Source organism: Protopterus annectens, chromosome 1.part1 (genome assembly GCF_019279795.1).
Source record: "Protopterus annectens isolate FY-2018-M chromosome 1.part1, PAN1.0, whole genome shotgun sequence".
Taxonomy (NCBI): Eukaryota; Metazoa; Chordata; order Ceratodontiformes; family Protopteridae; genus Protopterus; species Protopterus annectens.
In genome coordinates this window covers 1,887,773,912-1,887,796,275 of record NC_056726.1, presented here as the reverse complement: position 1 = coordinate 1,887,796,275, position 22,364 = coordinate 1,887,773,912, and positions in this window count along the sequence as shown.

Below are 22,364 nucleotides of genomic sequence, written 5' to 3'. Positions count from 1 at the left end.
TGAAAAGTCATAAGTTCATAGGTTCAGAGGTGTTTACTAGGCTAATGACACAAGGGCGTTTTTAAGCCTAGCCATGCATTCCAAATCTCTGACAAGTTCTGATACCTTGATAAGTGTAAGCAGGGGCTTGGGAGATGAAACATTTACAAGCAGGGGCCTGGGAAGTGAACCATTTACAGGTTACTTGTGTCCATTAGAGACATAGGTGCCAAATCAGGGATGAAGTTCTCATTCTTCATCCAATGTCCAAGTTGCACTTGAATTGAGTTAGGGTGGAACTGTTCTTCACATGGATGATGAGTGCCTTCCAGAGACAGTCTGGGATACATACCTGTCTCTCCAGCAGGTCCTATTTATATCACAGGCGAGGTTTAAGTCTTTAAACTGAGTAATTCTGGTGTTGTTTGTTTTATGGATATACAGTAGATCCATTTAAGGGGGGTCTGACAATGCCCTAGATGCTAGGTATTGCTTTCCTCTCAAAAGCCTGTAGGAGACAGAATACAGGGATAAGACCCTGATGCAGTCTGCATAGGACATTTTACTTATGCCATGTATTCTTTTCATGAGAAACTCTGTGGATGTTCCAATTGTTGGATATGCCTGGTTAGGTACGTATGAAAGGGACATTGTAGGTCTGATGAATGCCATATACAGTGGAATAATGACTTCCTTGGACTTAGATCCCATATCTTTGTTTATAAGTTGTGCAACATAGAATGATTTCATCAGTACTTTAGACACTTGGTCAAAGGCCAGATTACTGTCTATGTGTGTTTCTAATTCCCTGACTACTGGGTCAACTCTAAGGTGTGTGTTGTCCATATGATAGTTACCAGCGGAGGGTGACTTCCTGAAGAATTATGTATTTCATGGCATTTAGTTTTAGTCCATGGCTCTGACACCAGTTGTTTGTCTGTGTCAGCCCTTTCTGGAGAACATTTGTGTCAGTGTGGGATTCAATGACAGCTCCTAATTTGCAGTCATCTGCAAATTTATTCAGCCAGAGACCATTGACACTGGCCTTGATTTCAGAGAAGTAAATGACAAAAAGGGACTTGAGACTGGCCTCTTTGTAGAGTTGGACTCCACAATTCCCTTGTGGGCCAGTTGGTTTTCTACCAGGTGACATACAGGTTTGTACATAACCTCCTAAGTTTGTCAACAATGCCCAAGAGGAGTATTGTGTCAAATGCATTGGCCAGGTCAACATGGACAGTGTGAACCATTTTTCCCTCATCCATTGCTTTGGTAACCTTCTTAAAGAAGTCCAGCAGGTTGAATAGTCATGACCTGCCTTGACAAAACAAACTGGGTTGGGTCCAGTGTCTAGAAGTTTACTGTATTACTATTGATCATTTCCATGATAATTCTTTCCATGGTTTTACATATAAAACTAGTGAGACTTATGAGTCTGTAGTTTCCAGGGTCAGTAGATGGCTCACCTTTGTGCAGAGGTTTGACTGTTGCTGTTCTCCATTCATGAGGCACAAAGCCTCTTTGAAGTCTACAGTTAAATAGCAATTCCAGAGAGCCAGGTCATTTTTCATGCTATTCAGAAGGCATCCTGGGATATTGTCTGGGCCCACTGATGCAGTGTTCTTGGCCTTAGAGAGAGCATTAAGGACCTGATCCCAAGTGATAGCAGGGGGAGTTATATTTGATAATATTTTCTGAGGGAAGTTTGAGGGGGAGAGAGGGGTAAAGTTGAAGGTGAATTTATTGGCCAGCAGGTTTGCTATATCTTCTGGCTCTGTATAGGTGGCTCCATTTACAATGAGTTCTGCTCACAATTGTGTATTGCCTTTGAGGTTGTGGACATCGGTAAAGAATGCCTTGTGGTTGACCTTGGGCTGGGAGGCCAAGTTTACCTCAAGTTTGGCTCTGGTAGACTTTATTTGTCCTCTGAGTTGTTTGAATAGTTTAATGAGAGTGCTTATATCCTGCTGGGTGCTGGACGCCCTAATTGTTTCCATGATTTTCTTTCCTTCTGTTATACAGCCTATTGATTTTGTGATTCTACAAGGGTAGCTTGTTTTTTGAGTTAGTTCTGCACTTCTTCCTGCTGGGTACAGCTGCCTGCATGAAGCTATTAACATGCTTGTACAGAGTTTCTGTAAACAGTTCTGAACAGACAGCAGTGTTCTCAGGGTTTATGATGGCTTGAAATTTTGTCAGGTTATCACATAATAACAGGAGGTTAGCCATAGAGTAGTTCCTGAAATATTCCAAGTTTAGCTGGGGGTCCTGCTTTTATTTTTACTTGAAAGGGGACAATTTTGTGGTCTGACCTTACTAGGGAAGACATTACAATAGGGGCTGTGCAGCACTCTCCCATATTAGTGAGGACCGGATCCAGTATGGTTGAACCCCTGGTTGGTGTAATGACTATCTGGTCCAGGACATTTGTGTTTACAAAATCCAGGAAGATCTGTGCTTGTATTTATGGTTGGCATTGTATAGGATTTCCAGTTAATAGGGGCAATTAAAGTCACCCATGACTATGGTATTGGGTTGGTTGATGAGTGTTTCCAATAACTTTAAATACATGGCATGGGTTTCCAGGGTCATAGAGGCATCATAGCTTGTAAGGAAGTGGTATTAGATTCTGTCTGTGGTGATTTGAACATGGAGCAGCTCAAGTGCATTGTCCTCTTTGACCAACCTTGAGGTATATTTATTTTTGATGTAAATCGAGACACCTCCACCTTTATTCCCTGTCTGTGCAGTAGCTGGTCCAAATGTGTGGAATATATTATAACCTTTCAATGTCAATGTGCTCTCTGTGGATATAAACCATGTCTTAGTGACCGCACAGATGCCAGCATACTCTAGGGAGAAGAGAGCTTATATGACGTGGACATTTTTGTTTCCACTCCTAGTATTGATTTTCTTGATTTTCATTTCTTGTGTTGGAAGTACTTTCAGTTTGGCATTGCCTAAAAAAAGGCACTATGGGGAAGACAATCCCCTGGATTCAATAAACTCTGTGTAGGCTCCATGTAGAGCCTAAATGGAGTGTATCCATATAGATAGCCAGGAAGTGTCATTAGTAGCACATACTGCATATTCATGATGAGTATCACACCTAAGTAATGTTGCACATCATGTACCAGTAGCATTGGCTGTGAAACTTTGCAGAACAGCATGGATAATGAATCCATGGAAGTCTCGATGGTCCATCCACATCACACACCACCAAAAGAATATGCAGTCAATCCAGCCATCCCAAATGACTATCTGAAATCAACAAATCTTATCTTATCTTGTGTCCTTTTATGTTTTTTTTATTCATCCCACATGTTTGTACGGCATGCCACTGTGCTTGCAGATGCTTATCAGGTTTGCTCAGATGGACCACCCAGGTAGCAGACTTGACCAAGACATCTAAAAATAGAAATAAGACGCTTTCACTAAATATGACTGCACAATGTTGTGCGATGAGCAAACCTGCTAAGTGGAGATGTGCTACCCTGATACATTGGAAGGCATAACACCTAGTAAAACAATGCTGATGATGTCGCTACCCTCGTAGTGAGATGGATTAAGTTTTGGACTAAATTAGAGCTGATCCTGGATTCTACTCCATGGACAGCATACTTTTCAATATGATGGTTTGAAACTGCAGCATATACAAATAACCTAGTAATGGAAGGGAATGACCATGGAAGTGCCTTGGTGATGTTCTTTTTCCAGTTTTACTTTTTTTTTTAAAGGTGCACAGCACTTACCATCAGGCAGATATGATGTTGTTTGTATACATATGTATATACTGTGCAGTTTCTGAGAAAGTAAGCAGTGCCCACTATTTTTGAATGTATCAAATTGTACACAGTGCACACTCTCAGTAAGGGTAAGTGGCAGAAAATCATGATATTTAAAGAGGAAATACCGGGAATTGCACTTTATACATTGAGGTTTGAATTATGCAGCAATGGCTGGAGATGATGAAGGTGTGATTTACATGTATTACCTGAAAATACTCAAGCACAGTGCTGGGGTGTCTAACAGTCAAAGTTTTTTATTGGGCTCCTGGTTATGGATCATGGCCCACGCCTGTTGCAGAAGGACTATACTGGCACCCGATACAAAGCAGAAGCCTGGGATGGTTTGGCAAGGGCACTTACCAATGCAACTGGTATCCCTCTCACCAGAGAACAGTATTGGCACCACTATGATGACCTCTATGGGAGAAAGAGGGATACTCTGGATCAAGGATTGCCAGGCGGGGAACACCCCGGTGATGTGTAAGTACGATTTACATGTATTACCTGAAAATACTCAAGCTGGCTATGGTAAATACTGGTATTCATAATTGCTTTTACTTTTCCATATTTTAAGATGTATTTTGACTGCCACCTCCAGAGAGAGGTGTGACAACAACATAATTGCATTGTGAAGCCAATTGGATCAAATTAGGTGTGCCCAGTAGACACATCTGCGACATGGAGAACTATATATGGGACAATACTTTTTTTAGGGACAAGTGACCTTTTTTTTTAAACAAGAGTGTGGAATGTTGGGGGAGGAACATAGGCAAGTCTAACACAGGCAAGTTGCGAAGGTGAGAAAGCATTTGCAGACAGACAAGACATACAAGACAAGGACAGGGTCAGTGAAGGACACAAGAGGGGCTGAATACCATGGTTGGGGTGAGGGTGAGGGAATTGTGAGCCTACAGACATCATGTTTGGTGACAGTGAGAATCAAGCCCCTACCCAATGGACTGTCATCACTGTCACCTTAATGTGCCAATGGCTACTATGTCTGATGTCTGCATCTCCTTGTGTTATTCATTATGACCTTGGAGAACAGTGTCTCCACTCAGCATAGTCCTGCACCAAGTGTGTGGCATACAATCTTATGCACCAAACCAGGCAGTTCAGCTTTGGTGACAAGATCACCTCCAGAGGGAATCACAGGCTTATTTTCTGGGGTGGAATTACCTGAGGGTGCAGGTAGGACAGGGGCTGCGGGGGGGGGGGGGTTGTTGTCCCAGGCTGAAGTCCAGAAGTGCTGGGCCTTGGTGCTGTAGCCAGCGGAGGGTGTGTAGGCATTCCAGGAGGAACTGCTCCACCCTGGTATGCTGTAGTAATATGAAATTAAATAAAAATCAAATAATTAAATACACATAACATTGAATAATGTACAAATTACATAAAAAATATTAAAATGGTAAATATGATAAACATAATAAAGATATAATAAAACAAAATGAAAAAGAGAAGGGGTGTGATGAAAGAAAGAAGACAAGAACATTAGTAACTGCACAGATAATACACAAAGCTTTCTATAAGTAATGTACTATATTATGTACATTTCATATATAACAAGACCAAATGCTAACCAATCCCTTTATTACATTGAATACTATCCTATTGCTAACACAGACACACTACACTACAAATATCTTGAACATATGTATGTTGCATATGCAGTGTTTACAGGTGTCAGCAGGCCATCTGAGGCACAGGTATAGAGGTCTGCACCACCACTGCTATCATTATGCATATGTAACAGTACTTAAAGTTACTGTATACAACCTAAAACATTATTGCAAAGAGTTGCCCTTACATTTGTGGAGTGTTTTATCCAAAACACAAGCAGTGACCAATGTAATAGTAGTGTACTTTCTATTTGGAATATGCCAGAATGGCAACACTTTTTCCTTTTAAACTGTTATAAGTACAGGTTCACTGTTACTATAATGTTAACAATTTGCAGCATGTTCTTGGTGTCCCTGGTGTATATCTAATGATTTACATTGTGATATGTATGTCAACTGAAATGTGTCCTGTATAGTTTGGAACTGTAGTTTTCCAAATGACAACCCTTATCTACTCTGTAATACCGGACTGTTTTCATAAACATACTAATACATGCCCACTATTGCATTACAATGGACAAATACATACAGTGATGCAAGTGTTTAGCACAATAAGCTGGATTTACTCCTAATGGTAAAACGCCAGTACTTTTTGAAGAATGCATACCACTTGCATCTCTTATTCTTCTTAGTCTTCCCTCATAGGCTTGCACATTTAGTATTTTCTCCACATTAGCTATGGGGGACATATAAGCACATTAAGGTCAGCAATCTGAAATAGATGCAGCTGCTTCATCATTCAAGTAGTGCTTGTAACTGATACTCACATCTGTGGAGTGCCATCTGTCCTACATTCATCAATCCATTGTTCGAGGGTATCCTTCTTCCTCATCCTGAAGTCTTGATAGTTATTTCTACACTGTTTGCCATTGTGCAGGATGCCAGTAACAGTGGACAAATCCTGGGCCAAACTATTCCATGCATCCAGTTTGTAATCTGATCCATGATAGTGCTCCTGCAGCAGCCAGGAACCATAATCATTCACTCGGAGTACAGCAAATACTTTGGACTCCTGCACACCCCACCTTTCAGAACAAGATCTCAATCCTTCATCCTGAATGCCAGCCATCTTTAATATGGATGAACACTAATGTACAATGAGATTTCCCACCAATTACAGTTATAACAGATACTGAAAATGTGGAACGTTGCAACCTGCAACATTTGAAAATGGTGCGTGCTGCTTACCACTGTGCAAACACAGGCAGCGTGTTTGCATGAAGTTAGTAATGCACAATATTTGAAATAATACAGATATTATTATGAAAACTCCCTCATCCATCATAACAATAAGTATTATATGGAAAATACTAGCAGAACTACTGACACTTATCATTTGAAGTGGGACACCATTAAAAATGACAGGATTCTGCAGTGTCATAACCCTGAACCTTAACTATGACACCCCTACAATCACTGGTATTCCCATTTCAAGAATGTAGATATACATGTGTAGAATTCATTGCATTAGTGGCTATCACAAGAGCACATTATGAAACAAAAAGGCTGTATTACCTTTATCAAACCCAGGACCCTCTGAAGTCGTAAATGACACTTAACTCCTTGCAGCACAGAAGAAGTTATATAGCCTGTGGGTAAATTTGTATTTGCTGTAAGGTTCATACAGGCTCAAAATAAGAAAATGAAGTGATAAAGTGCAGAAAATTAAACTAATGTATGATGTATACAGTCCACTTTCTTAATACACAGGGAATATGCTTACATGTGTGCGCAATCCAGATCAGCATGCAATGTAGATTCAGAGGAATGCATGGTTGCCTTAAAGCTGTTGTATTTACATACAACAGTGAAGAAAACATTAGCAGTCATTTGTCACACAAGCAACTTCAACAAGGAATGTACATTTTTTGAAGGAGTACATGTTAGATGTACACTTATTGAAATGTTCATCATGGAATATAATTCACATACTCTTTATACAGGCTGTTATAAATCCTGTTTTCAAATATACAACACTGTCCTAGCATGCTGTGTTCCTTGGTCAGTCAGCAATCATCTGACCAGTACTGTTGCACCAAGTGTGTTTTCAAACAATTCTATATTATTGCCTTCACAATGTTTAAGGGATATTATATGGGGATATGTTATTCAGTCTCAAAAAAGTAAAGCCATGTTGGCTACAATGAACAAGCATTGACTGTTATTGTGTGGGTATAGATCCAAGACATAAACCCCTATGTGAGCCTGTGAGATATCCCCCAGAGAACACATCTTGAGCATTTTGGGAAGGAGCACATATGGAATTCATGTTAACTGGCAGGTTCGCCAGCACACATGTGGCAGATGGTTCACATGCTGTTCAACATGCCTTGGAAGTTACAGTTGTATGCCTCATGGTTATTATAGACCTTATCCTGTTCCCCATTTATTGCTGTCATGTGTACATGACTCCAATGTAAGCTGCACATTAATTTAGGATAATGCAATACATGATACAGTTGTAGCATTCCTCTGAATATATACTCAGAAATAATGTTCACATTTGCCATGTTATAGCATACTATGCAGTAATGTTTTAAAGATCGTGGATGGTGATGCCTGTAACACAACAAGCATGCCCCATGCTACTCTGTGAAATGTCCCTGTGACTACAAATAGCATTTAAACACATACCTTACTTTCCACTGGAAGGGTTTCTTGTACTTGTCTCTGTGAGTCATTGCTGAGTGAGTTTGCTTAGTTCCTCCAGGGTCTATGTGCCCTAGGAAAAAAATGTCCATATTCTTTGAGTATGGTTATTGCTAGCAGCAGCGGTGTCTTCAGTCTGTATTAAAGACAGATATATGCAAAGAGCAGCAGATAATGACAATCCATTTGTGTGTGTTTTGTGCCTGTACTGCAGTATGATCTCAACCCACAAAAAAAAAAAAAGAAATGGAGACAGCATGATTGCTTTTATATCTTGTGGAGTAGCTCCACAGGACTGGATGATTACCATGCAATTCAACTGTGTATGCTGTAATTAGCATCTCTGAAGCTTAGAGTAGGACACATGCAATCAATTATTGATGTACCCCATTATAAAAAGGCAAATGAGTCACTACATAAACTGATGTTGGTGAGAATTAGTACATGCTTGCAACTGAGAGACATATTTTGTTGTATTTACTTACTATATTTTGAAAGAGGAGTATTGCACTCATCATGTGTGTATTCAACTTGTCACCTAAATAAGGCCAATGCTGGAATGTAGATAACAATACATGTGAAGTAACTCTGTATGCATTTATTAGAAATATACTCATTACATGGCCTTCTTTGTCAGACATGTGAGAGATACAGAGGCTGTAGGGTAGGTATAAAATTTAATACTGAGTGCTAACTATGTACACATGCTCCATGGAAAGATCCTATGACAGTACCTTTAACATTTCCCTATTGTTTGGTTAGCATTGTTCCTGACCCTGGTATTTGTTATGCTATGGGGGATGGGGGAGAGATGAAGTCCTGCTATGGAACAAACTAGTTTTGAATGTTATGTTTTTTAGGGGACATAGTCCTGTATCTGTTAGGGCACAATAAATAATATAATGCTCTTGTTACTCACTAACCTTTGTAACCACCTTTGCTATTTAATGCGTAATGTTGCATCTGTACAGGGCAATCCACTTTTGAGTATTGGTAGCCTTCCTTTACTGCACAATCTCTATACCAATGTGTATTTATGTGACCATTATATGTGGTATCATTATTTTGCCTTTCAGTAAACAATATGTCCCTGAGACAGAGACCCCCATTCTCTGAGGCTGAAAATGAGTTGATCATAAATGCACTCAGGAAACACCATGAGGCCATGCTGTCAAAAGGGAGGGAAAGAATGACTGAGAATGCAGAACTGTGGGAAGACCTTGTCAGAAATCTAAACAGGGAGGGCAGACAGAGTTACACATATAAGCAGGTGCGTCACAGAGCTACAGACATGATACATGCAGCGAAGAGGCATGCAGCAGATGTGGCATGCAATTGTGAGGTTACCGGTGGTGGGCCCACAGCATAAGAACCTCTCAGCACCACCAAAGATTTCCTGGTGAATATTGCCACTCAGGGAAGCTCCCAACAGTCCAACAGCCAATATGTCCTTCATGTGGGTGCCACACCTGCTACTCAAGAGGAGCATCCAGGTAGGTTATGTTAGACCATCAGTAGAAAGCATTTGCAGTCAGTCTGTAATACTGTATATAGTTTTAATGTGTGGTAGGTTGCTTCATTGGTGGGGTGCAAGTGAGATAGCTGCAGTGTTCAGGTCATTTAAAAGCCACAGAAGGATTCCTGGCACACATCTACACACAGGACAGCTCCCAGTCATCTTTGTGCCAATATGTTCTGGATATGTGTGCCACTCCCGCATCACATGTGGTGCTCTCAGGAATGCTTTGTTAGATCATCATGAAAATATTTCCACCTTCTGTCATAAGTGTGTATAGTTGTGTCAAGCTATATGTATGTTGTTTTGGGGTATATCAGATAGCTGCAGTGTTATGCTCATGTAAAGTATGTTAGTCATATTCCTGATAACATGTATTTGAGCATACATATAGATGAGTAAAAGTATTAACCCCTGTTGTACAGTTAAATGTGTGGTGCTGTTGTCATTATGTCTTCCTCTACGTTTCCTAGGATTGTCTGGAATTCAAAGTGCAAGGGCTGCAGCAATAGGTAAGTGGACTACATTTTTTCTGTACTGTATATACATATATTTCGATATATCTGCTATACTGTCTTCTCAGGCCTGCAGTATGTATTTCAGTACTGTGTGTATACCTGTCCACTGCACAGGTGTTTTCTGAATGTCAAGGTTTGGTAATCATCCTACAAGCCTGTATTTCAGCTCATGGTAATTGATGTCAGATTACTGTGAAGTCAGTAATGATAGCAAACATTGAATTATCTGACATGACTCTCATATTCAGACTGCATACCCTTCAGATATGGCATGGTGAAGCAAAACCAGTTATTCCATCAGTTGTATATGTTTGTAGGAGCATATTATATAACATTTGTCCATATTCTTTAGCCTTGGTACAAACACTATTTAAGGCCTTGTCCACACTTTTTACTGTAAGTGGTTGACAGGTTTAAATGTCTGTAATAGTGACAGCAGTGGAGAGTGCAGCATAGTAGTGCAGGTATTAATGTTATCCTTTTTTTAATCACAATTGAACATGGCAGTAGTTCTGTGCCCTCTGCACCACCTGATGTCAGTGTCTTATCAGAGTCTGATGATGGTGGTGGCCAAAGTGAGGCACAAGTCAGGGGTTGCAGAGGCTGAATCTGACACAGAAGTTCACATCTAGTACCCACACTCAGGATCCCCAGACACAGCCAGTATGCCTATGCATACCCAGTCCACTGAGGCCACACATATTGGACAGTTGAAGGGTGAGGACATACACCAGGGAAGTGTGGTGACCATGGCTTCAGTTATTGTTGACACTGTCTGTAGCCAAACTGTTGGCAAGTTGCCACACAGATGGATTGATAGGGGTGCTCATCAGAGGCCTGCTGTCCCTCCACCACATGGTGCAGGTGTGTCTTTATTTGTCACTCAAAGTATGTTTAGGGCCATAATGGAGGCACAGGTATGTTCAGAATGTCACTCCAGGAGAATACTAAGGGATTTAGATATGGCACAGACTGACATCCGTGACTGCCTCCACCATGTTGTTTATGCACTGGATCGGATCAAGGACACATATGAATGGGATGTGGCCATGAGGGAGAGAAGAGCATCTGTCATGGAACACACATTGTCTATGCTGGAACATCTGCTGGGAGGGGAGCGTCAACCTCCTCGGCATAGGTCAGCAACTACATCTGCTGAGAGGGATAACAGGGCCATGCTCGATCAACCTCCTGTAGTGGCAGTACATCCGCTACTCCATCAGAGAGTGTGTTGTCCACACCCAGACATAGCAGGCCATGGACTCATGATCCTGGCCATTCCCATGAAGGGAGAACATCCAGCAGATGTCACTCATCCTCAGTTAGTAGCGCACCATCTGACCTTGGGTTTGGAGGTGCCAATGCAACTCCTGGCAGAGCCAGTTCTCCTGGTTGAGGCAGATATGATGAACTGTCAGCTCTACCAAATTTGCCCCTTTACTTAGTAATACCAATAAAATGGATGAATTATCACAGAGTAAAAAGATTGTCACCAACAATCATCACAGGGTTGGTGCTATGATTATTAGATATAACCATCAGGAACCAGCACTAATGAAACTTGGAATACAGTTTTTACTACTGAATATTATGAAGGTTTAGGTCTAGCACCCAAAATTTCATACAGTAGGGTTGAAAACCTCATAAATATTTTTGAAGAAAACAAAAGTAGTAGGACAAGATTTTTATGTTCGAAAATGACAAAGTTTGACAATTGTAAATATTGTAAATTTGTACAAGATAGACCATATATAGTTGTTGATGGACATGGCAAGACTATTTCATGTCCAGGAGTAAGTGACTATAATGCAAATATGGTTGTTTGCCTTCCTACATGTTCAGTTTGCTCTGCATTCTATATAGGTAAAACCACTAGGAGGCTTAGAGAAAAGATTTATGAACATGTTTATGATGCAAAAAAATCCAGATATACAATTGCTCTTTTTAAACATAATATGGACTATCCAGATTTCAGGAGATTTCTTTTTTCATTATTGACAGGGTTTGTATATCAGACAGAGGAGGAAATAGTGAACTGTTATTAGAAAAGAAGGAATTAAACTGGCAGATCTGGCTAAATGCAACTAATAAACCTGGATTAGATGATATGTTATCTCTTAACTGCATTTTAAAAGCAATAACTGCTACATTAAAATAAGTATTAAGTATTTTTGTACTTTCAAGTAGTACACTATTAAGTATGCCCTTTATGCCTGCTTTATGTGTATTTGTACTTGTACTATGTATATCTGCACTGTCACTTTAAATGCTGCTACATTTGTTCTGGATAAGAGTTTTTATTGGTTAAATACCTTTCAAGAGGTATATTTAAAGATATTTGCTTCCTGTGTTCTGTTTTTAATTCTGATGATGCCTTTACTGATGGCAAAAGTGCTTAGAAATTAAACTATACTTATTTATTCATCTGTGTGGTTTCCAGTCCGTTCATTTCAATTGTGGTCTGCTGGAGGAGTCTGGTCTGTTTCTTTTGCCACTGGAGTTTCACCTTACGTTGGGCAACCTATGAGTGGTTACAAATCTTTTTAGTGTGTTGTAAACAGCAGCTTCTGTCACTTACTGTAGCATGTAGTACTGATAAACAGCCATCAATATGGATTGTAATTCCAAGTGGATCTGTCTTAGAGCATATCAGGAATGGCTGTGTATATACATTTTTGTACATTTGTAGACAAGACATCAGGGTGTAACTTACCCTAGATGTCAATGTCCTTTGTGGAAACATGAGCTTGGGCATTGAGTATACCATCCCTTAGGAAGATATAGGTAACTTGGATGATGGTTTTGAACCTGAGTCCTCACTTAGGGGGTTAATTAGGTATTCCAAATTGTACACATACTTTGTTATGGTTGGATTAACAGTGGAGCCACTACACATGTGCCATAACGTTGTTCATTCATATTGTTTTCAAACATATTTGATATATTACAGACCCTTTTGGGGTGGTGCACTATTTATTCTATGTCATTTCAGTTTGCAACATCCACTTATGTCTGTGCACATGACTTTGTCCTCCTATAATTATCCCCATGAGACATTATATGCACTTGTGAATAAAATCATGTCAACTAGTCTTGCAGGGGGAACAGATGGAAACTGATAAGTGAGGATGGGATGTTTGAACCTGATATCTGCATAGAGAATGCTAAAATGAGGAGTATATGTTATCTGAGTGGTATTATCTGGGTAGTAACCTATGATGTGTACATTCTGAGGTCATTCATAATGTGGATCTATAGTTCTGTCATTAATTGTAGGTGTTTTATTTTCTGCATGTTAAGTAACAGAAGGTATGACAGCTAGCTAGAGCTGTTGAGGATCTGCTCTGCAACTTAGTAACAGCTGAGTCTGTTGAAAAACAATATTATAATTTCTGTACGTATGAGGGCAAAGTGTTAAGGCATCTTCACATACACCACAACAGAGCCAGTAATCCAAGGAAACACTGTTAAAGCTCACACTAGGTCCAGAAACAGTAACTTTCAAATAGAGACTCCTACTGTACACACTTGCCAGAAATGTACAGGTGTGAGTCCTATAAAAACAGATGTTGTTATTCTTTTGGCTACTGCCATGATGGTTTGCCACACCACATTATCTGCTTCCATTTCTTCCTTTCCTCTGCATCCTGTTCTGTCACAACAACCACCAGCCTATCTTCCATTGCTACATCCATGAACCTAATATTAGGCCTTGCTGTTTTCCTCCTACCCACCAGCTCCATCCTCAGCATCTGTCCCAAATATACCCAGCATTCCTTCTAAGCACATGCCCAAAGCAATGCAATCACATCTCTCTGGACTTGTGTCAACACTTACATATACCGATTACCAATTCCGTCCATCCTCAACACAACCAATGCAGATTCTAACATCTGGAATTCTTCAAGCTCCTGTTATGACTCCTGTATTTTTGTCAGTGCTACCGTCACCAAACCATATCACATAGCTGTCATCAGTACAGTCTTGTAGACCTTCCTCTCCATTGTTTTTAGTACTTGTCTATCACAAATCAGTCCTGACACTTTTCTACATCCACTCAACCATGCATGCACTCTCGTCTTCACCTCCCTTACACACACAGCATTACTGTGTACTTTAGCTCCCAAGTATTTAATATCATACACTTTCACCAACAGCACTTTCTGCAGTCTCACCATTCATCTATCCTCCCTCTCATTCACTGACATGTATTCTGTCTTAGTCCTTATGCCATTCATTAATCAACTTTTTATAGCATAACTTCACCTCTCCAGGGTCTCCTACACATGCTCACTGATCACAATATCATATGCAGATGTCATAGTCCAGGAAGACCCCTGTGTGATCTAGTGTGTTAACCTGCCCATCACCATTACAAAGAGATGTCATGATGTTACTGCATAGCATAAAAGGAGTGTCACTGTTGTCTGTCTTATATTGCATGAGGTGACATCTACCTGCCTGCCAGACCATTGTGTGCTCATGGACTGTTGTGAGGAGTATGTATGAAATAATCTGATTTAATTGATGACATCAGCTGTGTCTGTTGAAGACATGAGGACAGTGTACCACACACACACACACACACACACACACACACACACACACACACACACACACACACACACACACACACACACACACACACACACACACACACACACACACACACACACACACACACACACACACACGCACACACACACACACACACGCACACACACGCACACACTCACCACACACACACACACACACACACACACACACACACACACACACACACACACACACACACAGTTAACTACATTGAGATTAGAACTCCTACCTGTCTGGTTTTACAGATTAGAAAACACAGGACTTAACACACATGCCATGGCACAAGTCTTAGTTTAACAGGACTGCAGATGATACTATAGTAGATGACATCAGCAGGCCCTGAGGGGCCAGGGGGATGGAGGACTGCTAGACCTCGATGTTTGATGCAAGCACAAACGCACTGCAAAATCTGGCCCATTTCCAAGCCAGTGTTGAATACACACACACACACACATACACACACACACACACACACACACACACACACACACACACACACACACACACACACACACACACACACACACACACTGTCTTCTTAATGGAGACACACACACACACACACACACACACACACACACACACACACACATACACACACCAAGTTGGCTGGAGTGAGATTAGAACCACTACCTATCTAGGTTTACATAACAGAGAACAGTAATTAAGGCATACACCATGGCACAAGTATTGACTTTAACAGGACTGCAGATGATCTTATAGTACATAACATCTGCAGGCCCTGTGGGGGACAGGAGGTTGGAGGACTGCACATGGATGCTTGCTGCAAGCTCTGCAAAACTAGGCATGTTTACAATACATTGTTGAATGTAAACACACACACACACACACACACACACACACACACACACACACACACACACACACACACACACACACACACACACACACATTCTTCTTAGTGGAGACAGACCCAAACATCAAGTTATCTGCAGTGAGATTAGAACCCCTACCTATCTAGGTTTACAGACTAGAGAACACAGTACTTAAGGCCCATGCCACCACAGCACAAGTCTGACTTTTACAGGACTGCAAGTGATCTTATAGTAGATGACATCAGCAGGCTCTCTGGGGGACAGGAGGATGAAGGACTGCTAGACATGGATGTTTGCTGGAAGCACGAAAGGAAAGCAAACACTATACCAGTTTCCAAGACAGTGTTCACTGCACACACAAACAGTCTCCTTAATGGTGACAGACACACACACACACACACCAAGTTGGCTGCAGTGGGATTAGAACCCCTACCTATCTAGGTTTACAGACCAATAGCACAGTACTTAACACACGTGCCACTACAAGTTTGATTTTCCCACAACATACTGTGAACATTTACTGCTTATTTATTATTTATTTTACATTTGTTGACCAGGCTAGTCTAACTGGATATATATCCATTTTCAGTAAAGGCCCGGGAAGATAAGCTCCAAGACATAAACAACAACAAAAAACAACAAATACAAATAACAACAATAGTCACATATACAATGCATCATACAGGTTAACACAGAATGTTCAGTAAGGGCAAGAATCATAACAGTGCAAAATGCAGGTACAATACATCATACAGGTACAGTACATAATAAAAAAGGAAGGGAGTTAATTGTATAGTAATATTAATAAAGGGTTCCCTCGATAATAAGTATCCACAGCATTGGAAATAATGTAATTTAGAGAGAGATGACATTTATAGTTACTAGGAAGGTATAACAGTTAATGAGAAGTATGGGATAGGCAGAGACAAGTTTGACGAGATAGATTACTAGTCAGGTTTAGTACAGGGGCATAGCCAGTGTGTTATGAGGAAAAGTTTCAGTCTGTTTTTGAAGAGTGATAAAGAGGCAAGTGAGGAGAGGTCACTGGGGAGAAGATTCCAGGATTTTCCAACAGCATTAAAGAAGAGAGAATCCCCAGCCCTGTTGTTAGGTTTGAAGTGTGTACAAGACGTTTGTGTGATGACCGTAAGGATTTAAGATTTTTATAGGGGGTGATGAGGGTAGATAGAATAGGAGTATTGCAATGTTTATAAAGAGTCTTATGGGCAGTGGTTAGTTGGTGGAATTTAATCAGGTTTTGTAGTTCTAGCCATCCTATCTGCTTTGTATTAATGCAATGGTGGGTTCTAAATGGGTTGCCTGTAGCAAATCTGGCACTGTTATTGTAGGACATTTTCAATTTGCTGAGGTTATTCTTAGATAGATTTGTAAAATGGGTGAGGCATAGAGGAGTGTAGAGATTAGATGAGTGTGAGCTATAGTTGTTTTGGCTGTAGGTGAAAGGAAGGGTTTAATCCTATAAAGAGTGCCACGTTTTTTGTTGACAGTCTTTATAGTATTGTTGATATGGATGTCAAAGTTCAGATTGTTGTCAATGGTGATACCAAGTAGTTTGGTGGTAGGGTCTGGTGATATAATGGCACCATTGGTGGATGTAACAGAGAAATCAAAAGGAGAGGATTTGTGAGTAGGACAGAAGAGGAGGAGTTTGTTTTTTGGGGGGGTTCAAAAGAAGGCAATGCTGTGTGAACCATTGTTCAACTGTGTTAAATACCTTCTGGGTAAGAGATTGAAGGGCAGAGGTGGATGTGGCTGAGCATATCAGTGTTGAGTCATCAGCATATTGTATGCATGTGGTTTGGGGGATGGCTAGATGAAGGTCATTAATAAATATGAAGAAGAGGAGAGATCCTAATATGGACCCTTGTGGGACAGCAAGGATAATGGGTAGGTGGGTGGATAGAGTGTTATGCCATAATACAACCTGTTGTCTTTTATCTATGTAGGACTAGAACCATTTTCTGGAAAGTGCATATAATGACAGGGATTTTAGTATGTTTATGAGAATCTAGTGATTTACCATATCAAATGACAGGTCGATAAATAGTGCAGAGGAAAGATTATTATGTTTACTGTTATTGTTTATGCAATCAGAAAAGGAAAGGAGGACAGTGGTATTTCTGCGTGAAGGTCTGAAACCATGTTGACAGTTGGAAAGTGAGTTATTTTGGATTAAGTGGTCGAGTAATTGCCTATGGATGCATTTCTCCATGATCTTAGTCAAAGGAGAAAGAAGGGCAATGGGGCGGTAGTTTGAGAACTCAGTGGAGTGTCCACCTTATGCTGGGGGATAATATGGGAGACTTTCCATAAGGTAGGGATGTGACCTTCGCTAATAGTTCTACTGATTAGAATGGAAATGAGGTAGGCAATAGCCTTGGCCGATAACTGCAGATATTCAGAAGGTAGTTGGTCTGCTGAGGGAGAGCATGGTTTCAGTTTATTTATAAGGGTTAGAATATATGTGGTTGAGACAGGCTTGAAAAGGAGGGGGTGGGGTTGAGTTATAGGAAGGTAGAGTAAAGGTATTAGGTGTTAGCTGACTAGCTAGTATTTGGATTGCATCAGTAAAAAAGGTATTGAAGGTATTGGCTGTATGCATGGGATTTTCCTTGTCTGTATTTTGAGGGTTTGGTGTAGTGGATTGACTTGGATGGAGTAATTGGTTAATGCTTGCCCAGAATTTTTGTGGGATGTTGTGGTTAGCTTGTTGAAATTTTAGGTAGTAGTTTCTTTTATCAGATAGTGTAGCTTTATTAGTGTAATTTCTTAACTGTCTAAAGGTTTGTTGGTCTACATGGTTTTTAGTCATTCTCCATTTGGCCCAGTATTTATTTCTGAGATGGATGTTGTGTTTGGTTTCCTTTGAAAGCCATGGGGCAGAATTGGTTTTAATTCTGATAGATCTGGTTGGAACATGGTGGTTAAGAATGGCAAGGAAGTTAGAATTAAAGTATTTAACGACTTCTTCTAAAGGGAGGTTTCTTAAAGGAGCCCAATTGCATGTCTTAGTTACATTTGGAATAGATCAGGGTTAAAGTTCTTTTTGGATCTGATATTTCTGATAGAGGTTGGAATGGGAGTGTTGGCTTTATGCCTGATGATGTAGGTAAGTGAGTGGTCACTTATATCATCAGGGAGGGTTCCAGAATCATAAATGTGAGGATGATTGTTTATAAGAATCCAATCTAATTTGCTTGCTTTATTTATCCTGGTGGGGGAGGTAATGGTTTGTGAAAAACATATAGTTTAATGTGGGAGGTAGGGAGGCTGCTTGAATAGGAGTTCCAGTCTATGCTTATATCACCTAGGATTATGGTTTCTTGGGGCAGGTGTTAGGATAGCCAGCAAAGGATATTTTCCATGGTGGCTATGTTATTACCAGGAGGTAGATAGATACAGATAATATAGACAGATTTGGCATTGTTAAGTTCAAGTTTGGAGATGAGAATTTCTGCTTTGGAATCTAGAGGTAGTTTAGAGTTGTCTTGGTTAACTGTAAGCCAGATTTAAATGGAATAGCAACCCCACCACCCTTCTTGGCTATTCAGTCAGATCTCAGAGTATTATATCCAGGTTGGATAATTTCATTGTCTTTGGTAACAGGTTTTAGCCATGTTTCTGTTAAGCAGAGAATGTCAAAGGAGTAGACTTCTAATAGAGCTTGGAGTTGAGTTACTTTGTTGTTAATGCTACATATATTAAGATGGGCTAATAGGAGGGAGTTAGATGGTTTAGTAAGGGAATTAATAGTTGATTGATTGTCGTTATGGAGAGTGATAGGAGTTGTTGTTGGGCCTGGGTAAGGGTGAATGTCACCATCCTTTAATGAGAGGAGTAGTCCTAGATAGCTTGGGTTAGGGAATCTGTTGTATAGAAATGGAGCTTTTCTGAGATTTAGTATGTTATATTTAATGTGTAGTATTCTATGATACTTTGCAAGTAGGTAGTTGGGTGAACATGTTATATTTGCATGGTTATAAAGGACTGGTAGGGATGGAGAGTTGGTTTGCTTATTGGGGTAGAGAAGGTGTGGATATAGTGGGTGTTCATAGGAGGAGAGTAAGTAGGCAAAGGTTAAAGGAGGTAGTGAAAAAAGTGTGAAGAAAAGTAGGACATAAAATGGGGTGGGTGGCTTAGACATAAGGAAGGATTAGCTATTGGATGTCTGTATGTAGGTATGGAAGTATATACGGTGAGAATGTGGGAAAGGAGGAGGGTGTGGTAAGATTAGAGGGGAGTCGTAAGAGAAGGCAGATATGAGAGATGATGGCCAATGGGAAAGTGTTTAAAGAGTAATGGGAAGAGGTGTGGCTAGGATGTATAAAAGTAGGACCCTTGGGGGTAGGTGGGAATCAGGGGTAGGGAGGGGAGCGAAGTGAACACGCAGGGTAAATGGAGTGGGTAGAGACAGATACTGGAGCAGTTGTAGAAGAAACAATCAGCAGTACTGACTCCAGAAGGTAAGATGGGAAAGTCAGATGTGGGTAAAGGACAGTGAGACGTGAGCCTAGAAAAGGTAGTAGTAGACAGTAGTAGTAAAGGGTAAGGTGAGGGGAATAAATAGCAATTCTGGGACTAAAGGAGAAATAAGGTAAGTAGCTAGATATAAGAGAGGATAAGAAAGATAAATGGCTGGGTTAATGGTGCTACCTAGTGCACAGGTCTAATATTGCAGGCTGATATAAGAGGGAGTTAGTTGGAGTACAACAAGGGAAAGGTGGGTGCTAGACAAAGAGGGTTACTATAGAGGATGGACGACAAAGAGTGTTAATGTACAGAAGAGGCCAGGGGTGGAAGCTGCTGGCTGCCCTAGCTCCGGACGTGCTTTAACACCTGTAGCAGTGATACAATAGTAAAAAGACTTTCTGGCAGGAATTATTCAACAGACATACTTTTTTTGAGTCCCTGAGAGAGGGATTGTAGGGAAATTAGGCTGTGAGGTGAACCACTGATAATTGGAGAGGGTCCTTTAGATTCTTACAGACTAGTGCTGGAAGCACAAGTAGAACAGGGTAACTTAAGGAGGCAAGAGAGACAAGGTAGCACATAGCAAGGTAAGATTGGTCATATTATACTAAACATTCACAGAGACTAATATATAGATAGCAAGTAAACATTTCAATAATCCTTACATTTCAAATTATACTAATCATTCACAGAGTCAAATATCTATAGATAGCAGTTGCACATTTCCAAATCCTTGGTAGCAGCAAAGTAAAACACTGTTAAGCAATACTTATATGCCCTTGGTAGTAAAACACTTTTAATCAATAGGTATATGCCCCTAGGTAGTAGCAGTAATGAAAAGGTAGCAATTTCTGATATGCCTACCTATTAACTGCAGCATTAGAAAAACATCCTAAAATAGTTACTTTAAGGACTATGCTGAAACAGGACACTGATTGAGGGCCCAGTAGGACTACACTTCACAATTTGGGATAAACTACAGTAGTGCTGCACACACAGAAAGGGTCATACAGTTCCTAGGACAGCTAGTACAATTAAGGACTGCTACCCAAGGGTGCTCATATCAGTAATTCAGCTTCTGTATGGCATATCAGTGATTGTCAGCATTAAACACTGCTGGAGGTAGATACTTTGAGAACAGCTAGGCATATAATTAAGCCCAAGCCCCTTAAGAGTCTCCACGTGGATGATGTACTTTCAGAAGCCATTTACAGGCTTACAACAGTGATGTTTGAAAATAGATATGCTGCAGATAGTAGGACTGTGGAGAAGATTTAGGCTTCAGGGTATGCACTTAGAAGGTGCCATTCAAAAAGCCGTTTACAGGCTTCAGACAATCCTACCATATGCATGCATATTTAGAGATGGGTCTGTATGAGTTGCGAGCATGATATTTGGCTGATATTGGCTTGCTAATATACTAAAGGCAAAGACAACTAGTATTCCTTTAGGGGTAAGATGTGAGATTAATCCCAAGCCCTTTGAGAGATCCCACAAGGCTGGCATCCTTTCAAAAGCTATTTACAGGCTTAAAATATCTATAAATCAACACATATGCAGCACAAGGTAGGTATGTGGTGAGGAATTAGGCTTCAGGGTAAGTGCTTAGGAAGTTCCGCTTCATAAAGTCGTTTACCGGCTTCAGACATACAAAATATACAGGCACGCTTGGAGAAGGGTCCACATGAGTGGGGGGGTTTATAAATCTAGCCATTATCAGCTTGATAATAATCCAAAGGCAGATCTATACAGCTATAACAACACACTATGCGAGCAAGCACAACTGGACAAGAAAGCTAGCTCTAAATACCCTTATTGAAACACCACGAGGGTAGTGTAGTGCAATGAGCCGTGTCCAGGCTTGGGAACAAGCAATACCATAAAGACTCGCTAATGCATGGTTTAGCAAGGGTGCTTGCATGCAAAAAACCCCGCTATCACCTTACAAACCTCAGGAAGAATACGTTAAGCTAAGTTCAACCTTTAAAGCACAAGCAGTCTACCAATGGCTTTACAAAAGGTGAGAAACAAGTTGCCTTAACAGTTGTAAATTACAAGCAAACCACAGATTAATCCATCAACAGTAGTCTACACAAGCTGAAAAATACACACCCACCAAAAAATACGTTACGTTAAAAACCAACCTTAAGAGCACAAGTAGTCTACAAATGGCTTTACAAAAGGTGCGAAACAAGTCGCCTTCACAGTTGTAAATTACAGCAAACCACAGATTAATCCATCAACAGTAGTCTACACGAGCTGAAAATTACACACTCTCCAAAAAAATCATGTAAAAACATTTGGTATGATGAGCAGCATACAAATAAAATAACTACATACCACAGGGGTTAGACACTAGGAGAAGAGCAGAC